Source organism: Suricata suricatta, chromosome 16 (genome assembly GCF_006229205.1).
Source record: "Suricata suricatta isolate VVHF042 chromosome 16, meerkat_22Aug2017_6uvM2_HiC, whole genome shotgun sequence".
Taxonomy (NCBI): Eukaryota; Metazoa; Chordata; class Mammalia; order Carnivora; family Herpestidae; genus Suricata; species Suricata suricatta.
Genome location: NC_043715.1, coordinates 42,256,228 through 42,263,271, shown reverse-complemented (window position 1 = coordinate 42,263,271; position 7,044 = coordinate 42,256,228). Strand labels below are relative to the sequence as shown.

The following is a 7,044-nucleotide window of genomic DNA, read 5'->3' as shown; positions in this document are numbered from 1 at the left end:
AAAAAAATAAAAAATAAAATAGTGATAAAGTTTTCCCTTACAGGTAGCCCCATGTTGACCTACTGGATGTTAATAATTCTTCACTAAGATTAAAATTTTCCTATCAACTAAAAAAAAAAAAAAGGGAGAAGAGTCTGGCTAGCTTTCCCTGGGCTGGGTTGAGTTACATGCCTGGGTGTGAACCATCATTGTGGTCAGAGGGGCTATACTGATGGCTCGCTCTGGCCCAGGGTCATACCTCCACCCTGGAGTATGAAGGAGGAAATGAAGCCAGCTCCACCAGACATCACGTTTGGGGGGTGGGGTGGGCTGGGTGCCATCGCCCATGAAGGGGTGACCCAAGAAGACCAGAGTAACAAATGTCCACCTGGATTGCCAGCTCACTTTTGAAAAGGGATTACATGCATATTGTGATAATGCTGGAGTTTTCAAGTCCACCGAACAGTTTGCCCTTGTCCACCTGCCTCTTACCACTCTGCACCCTTGCCTCGGTAATGGAGCTTCATCATGGGAGTGATATTGGAAATGCAAGAGAGGGGCTCTAAGTAGACTTCCCGTAAGCCATCAACTCCACACCCAGTCGGTGTGGGGGCATAGACTCTGCCACGTGACCTAGGGGCATCACCAGTGTTTTGCAAGTAGGATGGAGTAGATGGATTGAAAGCACATGTTTAATATAACTTTGTCTTTGCCAAATAATACTTAATGTAATGTAAACTACAAACAGAGCGCAGTTTGTTATTGTCAAAAGTCACACCTTCAAAGATTGTGAGGGGCTCACTGGGGTATGGTTTCTTGAGCCCAGCTCAAAGAGAAAGCTGTCACCTATATCTACATAAACCAAATGACCCAACTTCACGCCAAAGCCCCTTTCCAATGGAAGCTTGCCCTTGCCACCCATAACTGGAAAACCAGAGGAGGCTCCTCTAATGGTACCTCCAAACCTTTGTTTTTCCTCCTTAATGCCATGCTCCAGGGACCGTTGATTTCCCAGGTGGTGCAATGGGAGTGGCATTGAACTTAGAATATATGAGCTACATGTTATCAAGGACTCCAGTGGCAAAACCGGGGCTTTTACTGGGGTTTTATGAAGTCAACGCTTCCAAAATAAAGCACACTAAGTACATTCATAACTTTTGTCAAACAAGCCTTTGTTGATCTCTGCTGATGGGAATGAAATGTGCAGGTTTTTCAGGATGTCATAGGCCAAATATAATTCGTATGGAGATTTCCAGTTCATCCAACTGTCAAGAGCAGAAATCCTACCTTTATCTTGGATCAGCGTACCACCACCTAAGAGCAGATGAAGTGATCCTCCTCCAGGAAACAAGAAGAAAAATGCCAGTCCAGAGAATCTGAAACAAGACTCTTACTAGCATACAGTGATGAGTGCCCAGTTCTGCACAGAGCAGCTGTATCTGACCCCTTTAGGTCGGTCTGTTACTCTTTTAGCTCGTGACAGAGTGTTTCTGGGTTTTACATCTATTTAAAACATCAAAAACCTTTGCATTTGGCCAGGCAGACCTTAAACTCACATCTCTAAGAGTTTAAGTGGCATGAAACTTTATGAAGTTGTGAATCATTCAGTGTGGATACACCAGGAAGCACACTGTTTTTCTGCACATGCACTGCATGCAGCAGAGCCCACGGAGGCTCCCTCAGCACGCGAGATCAGCAGTTCTCAAACTTGTTCATCGCAGAACCCTTTATACTCTTCAAATGTATTCGGGACCCCAAAGAGCTTTTTAAATTTTTATATTCCAGCTATTGACATGTACCACGTTAGAAATTAAAACAGAGAACATTTTATTTTATTTTTTTAATGTTTATTTATTTTTGAGAGAGAGAAAAAGAGAGAGAGAGAGAGAGAGAGACAGAGACAGCATGAGTGGGGGAGGGGCAGAGACAGACACAGAGTAGGAAGCAGGCTCCAGGCTCTGAGCTGTCGGCACAGAGCCTGATATGGGGCTCGAACTCACAACCGTGAGATCATGACCTGAGCTGAAGTCAGACGCTCTACCAGCTGAGCTACTGGGCACCCCAAAACAGAGAACATTTTAAATATGTATTAATTTATTTCATAATAATCAGAAGATGATTACATGTTTGTTTTTTTCCTACTTCCACCTTCTTTTATTTTTTTTCAACTTCATATATAGTTTATTGTCAAGTTGGTTTCCATATAACACCCAGTGGTCATCCTGACAAGTGCCCTCCTCCATGTCCATCACCTCCTTTCCCCTCGCCCCCACCCCCTTCAGCCCTCAGTTTGTTTTCAGTAGTCAAGAGTCTCTCATGATTTGCCTCCCTCCCCCTCCCTAACTCTTTTTCCCCCTCCCCCTCCCCATGGTCCTCTGTTAGGTTTCTCCTGTTAGACCTATGACTGAAAACATATGGTATCTGTCCTTCTCCACCTGACTTATTTCGCTTAGCATGACACCCTTGAGGTCCAGCCACTTTGCTACAAATGGCCAGATGTCATTCTTTCTCATTGCCATGTAGTATTCCATTGTATATATATACCACATCTTCTTGATCCATTCATCATTGATGGACATTTAGGCTCTTTGCGTGACTTGGCTATTGTTGAAAGTGCCACTATGAACATTGGGGTACATGTGCCCCTATGCATCAGCACTTCTGTATCCCTTGGGTAAATCCCCAGCAGTGCTATTGCTGGGTCATTAGAGGAGTTATATTGTTACTTTTTTGAGGAACCTCCACACTGTTTTCCAGAGCGGCCACACCAGTTTACATTCCCACCAACAGTGTAGGAGGGTGCTCATTTCTCCACATCCTCACTAGCATCTATCGTTTCTTGATTTGTTCATTTTAGCCACTCTGACTGGCATGAGGTGGTATCTCAGTGTGGTTTTGATTTGTATTTCCCTGATTATGAGTGATGCTGAGCATTGTTTCATGTGTCTGTTGGCCATCTGGATGTCCTCTTTGGAGAAGTGTCTATTCATGTCTTCTACCCATTTCTTCACTGGATTATTCATTTTTTGGGTGTGGAGTTTGGTGAGTTCCTTGTAGATTTTGGATACTAGCCCTTTATCTGATATGTCATTTGCATCTATCTTTTCCCATTCCGTCAGTTGCCTATTAGTTTTGTTGATTCTTTCCTTTGCAGTGCAGAAGCTTTTGATCTTGATGAGGTCCCAATAGTCAATTTTGGTTTTTGATTCCCTTGCCTTTGGGGATGTGTTGAGTAGGAAATTGCTGTGGTTGAGGTCAAATGATTACGTGTTAATATAAAGAACATACTTCGTGAAAATAACTATATTTTCAGAAAAACTCCTAGGGAGAACAGTGGCATTGCTTAACATTTTTGCAGACCCCTTTAGACCTCAAGCCTCAGAGAAGGCCACTCTATTGCAAAGCTGTTGTCCTATCACATGTCAGGTCACTGCTGAAGGACTCTGCTGTGCATTCATTCGTGGAAGCATGAGAGCAAAAAAGGCAATTATCATCTTAATGTCATTATGAAAATAGTTTGGACCCCTCAGATCCCAGAAAAGCTCTCTAGGACCCTAGGTGTCTATAGACCACACTTTGAAAACTGCTCTATAGGAGTCACATAGTTGAATACTGACTAGAACACCAAGGGAGGAAGAAAGGAGGAGAGAGATGAACCAACTAAGGAACCTTTAACATATTAAAACATCTAAAATAACCACTAATACAGTAAACACAGTTACGATTTCCAGTTTAGTGATATGAGAAACAAATATGAGAATGATATGAGAAATGAAAAGAAATTTAAAAAACTTAATCCCAAAGGAAGGCAAGAGAAGAGAGAAAAACATATTAGAAGGTGAGGAAAATAGCACAAAATAAGATGGTAGGCATTTCATTTTTTTTCCTTAAATGTCTGTGATCACTATGATAATTCATCTGACTATTGCAATTATTATTAGGCCATTTGCGGTATGCGTGTATTTTTCAGTATGTGGGTACACTTCTGTGGAAGTGTTTAAAAATAAGGTGGGGCAGGGGCACCTGGGGGGCTCAGTCGGTTGAGCATCCAACTTTGGCTCAGGTCATGATCTCACGGCTTGTGGGTTTGAGACCTGCATTGGGCTCTGCTGACAGCTCAGAGCCTGGAGCCTGCTTCAGATCCTGTGTCTCCCTCTCTCTCTACCCTTTCCCCACTCACACTCTGTCTATCTCTGTCTGTCTGTCTGTCTCTCAAAAATAAACATTAAAAAATTAAGAAAAAGTAAGACGGGGCAGAAATAAAAATCCAGGCATTTTGGAAATTATTTTTATATAAGTATAAAGGAATAAAATGATAACAGGTAAAAGATCAGTATAGTTGAATTGTCAGACCAGATTACAAAACATCCAGCCACTGTATATATTGCTTATAAAAAAAATGCACCTGAGACCCCAGGATATAGAAAGTTGGAAACTAAAAGGATGGACAGTGATGTACTGGGAAAATACTAACCAAGAAAACAAGTTGGTGTGGCTATATTTATATCAGACCAAATAAATTTTAAGGCAAAAGGAATGACAAACATTCCATTTTGGCAGGAATACAGAACTACGAGGAGCAGTAGGTAAGTTCACTGTCACAGAGGAGAAGGTAACACACTTCTCCGTGTAGCTGGAGATCATCTAGGCTAAAAGTAAATAAAGGTTATAAAGATCCTAACATCACAGATTAACAAGCTTAATCTAAGGTGTACAGAGATGATATGCACCTGATGACTGGAGAATCTATGTTCTTGTCACACCTGGAACATTAGATTGACAATATTCCTGGCCAAAAAGCAACTGTCAACAAATTTCAAAGGGTTGGAACCATTCAAACCATATTCTCTGGCCACAGCGCCATTTAGGTAGAAACAAGTCAAATTTATACACTTGAAAATAAAGAAAATGTCTAAACTTGAGTCAAAGGAAAAAAGTCATGGGGAAATTATTTAAAACTTAAAATAATGAAATGTACACAAATGCAAACTTGTAGCATCCACTGAAGCTACACTTCAAGGGAGATTTATAGTCTTACAGGCTTGCACTAGCAAAGAACAGAGGCTAAAAATGAATGAACGTCAACTTGAAATAGGTTAGAAAATGAGCAACTGAAAAGACTCCATAAAGTAGGCAGAAGGAAACAAGCCAACCTTGATGAAATAGAAAGCAGAGATAAATACCAGAGAAGGCCTTTGGCTTTTGAAAAGATGAGTTTTAACAGACCTCTGGCAAGACTGATGACATGAAAAAGAAGACGCAAATACACAGTGTTGGGATTGAAAATAGGGTTGAACTACTAAAAAGTATCCTGACCCAAGTTTCTTCACAGCAGCGCTAACTCTTCCTTCAAGGACCATTTCTTTTCTTGCCTGTTGCATAGACCTGAGCCAGCAACTGCTTTGGCTGGGGGGCTGGTCCTCAGCTCCCATGGCAGGATTCTGTCTGGCTCTCCAGTCTCTTGTCTGTGCTGGAGGTTCAGATCGGGTGCATGGAACCCCTTTCCCCACTGAATGAGGGCCAAGGATCAAGCGAAAACTCTTGCACTGGTCGAAGGAATGCTGCCATCATATAGCTACTGAATGGGGAGAGAATTCCAGGGACTAAAGGGCTGTGGCTAATCATGAAGCAGCACCAGCCACAAATAAGGAAATGTCATCACCGCCAGGAAGAAAAAACAAAAGTACTCACCCAATGGATGCGTTGGATTTGAGAGGTCCACTGCTCTTCTGTGCCTGGCAAGCCAGGCGCAGGAGAAGTCACCCCCAGTGCTGTTTCACTGTTCCCCTTTTGGAGCCCTTCCTCCCGCAAAATGGTACACCAACCTGGCAAAGTTAATCTCCTGTGAAGCCGACATCGGCCATACCTAAACTCTCCTCTCCTCTCTCTGCAGCGGGTTCTCCCAGCTCTTCTCCTGCAGCGTCCCAGCAACGAGGCCGCCCAGCTCCGCAGATGCTGCAGCCTTCTAGCAAAGGCTTTGTGCATTGCTGAGGAGGAGAAATAGAAAATCAAGGCATTGATTGAGAGCACTGAGCAACACTGTGTACATCCACAATTTTTTACTTGTTCCCTCTAAAAACCCCACCACATGAGACACATTGCAGGGCCCAAAGCAGACCAGGAAATTGAAGAGGGCCACAGCGGCCAGGGCCATGGCTCTCCGCACTTCCGCATCCCCACTTGGGGTCTGCAGTGCATGATATGCACAAAGCGCCAATAGTAGAAGATGGTGACCAGCATGGGGATGAGGAAGAAGGTGAGGCACAGCTCTAGCTGCCCAGGAAGCAATATGACCAGTTGCTCTTGAGTGAAATTGTCATAGCAGAGAGGGAGGCCATTGGCATCACCCACCACCTTGTTGGTTGGTAAGTAATGGATGATGATCACAATGCTGCAGTGTCCGAAGGACCAGAGGCAAGATACCAGAGAGGTGATCACTCCATACACGGGTCTACGGGACAGCTTGTACTGCACGGGGAAAGCCACTCCCAGGTAGCGCCCGATGCTGATGCCCGCCAGGAGCCACGTGCTGCAGTAGATGCTGCTGTTGAAGCCGAAGGCCGTGAGGGCGCAGAGCAGCTCAGGCAGGTACCAGCGGAAGTCATAGGCGGCCTCGACCATCTTGAAGGGCAGCAGCAGCAGGAGGAGGAGGTCCGCCAGCGTCAGGCTGAGCAGGAGGATGTGGACGGGGGCGGGGTGCGGCTGGCGGACCCGCCCCACAAAGGCCCGCAGGGCCAGGAGGTTGGCAGGGAGACCAATGAGAAAATATATTATGTAGACAAAGAGAAGTTCCAGGTTGTGTGAACCTGAGGCCATCCTTCCTGAAGAGACAAAAGATGAAGTCAGAATCCTCTCTGACCATGGGTTTCCCAGCCCCAAACAAGGCGAATCCATTCTCAGCTTCACTGCATGTCCTCTTCCTGCCTTACTGAGTGATTATGGTTAACCCCTCAGAACTGAGTACTGCCTGCTTCCTGTGTGTCAGGAAGAAAGAAGGCCTCCTTGATTCCCTGCAGAATTACTTCTGGATGGAAGGAGAGGAGCGGAGAGGAGCGGAGGGAACGG

General features: G+C 44.5%; 1 pseudogene; it reads right to left on the bottom strand.

Moving 5' to 3' along the window:
* Positions 1 to 5,798: 5,798 nt before the first annotated feature.
* Positions 5,799 to 6,800, bottom strand: LOC115280833 (annotated as a pseudogene).
* Positions 6,801 to 7,044: the final 244 nt, after the last annotated feature.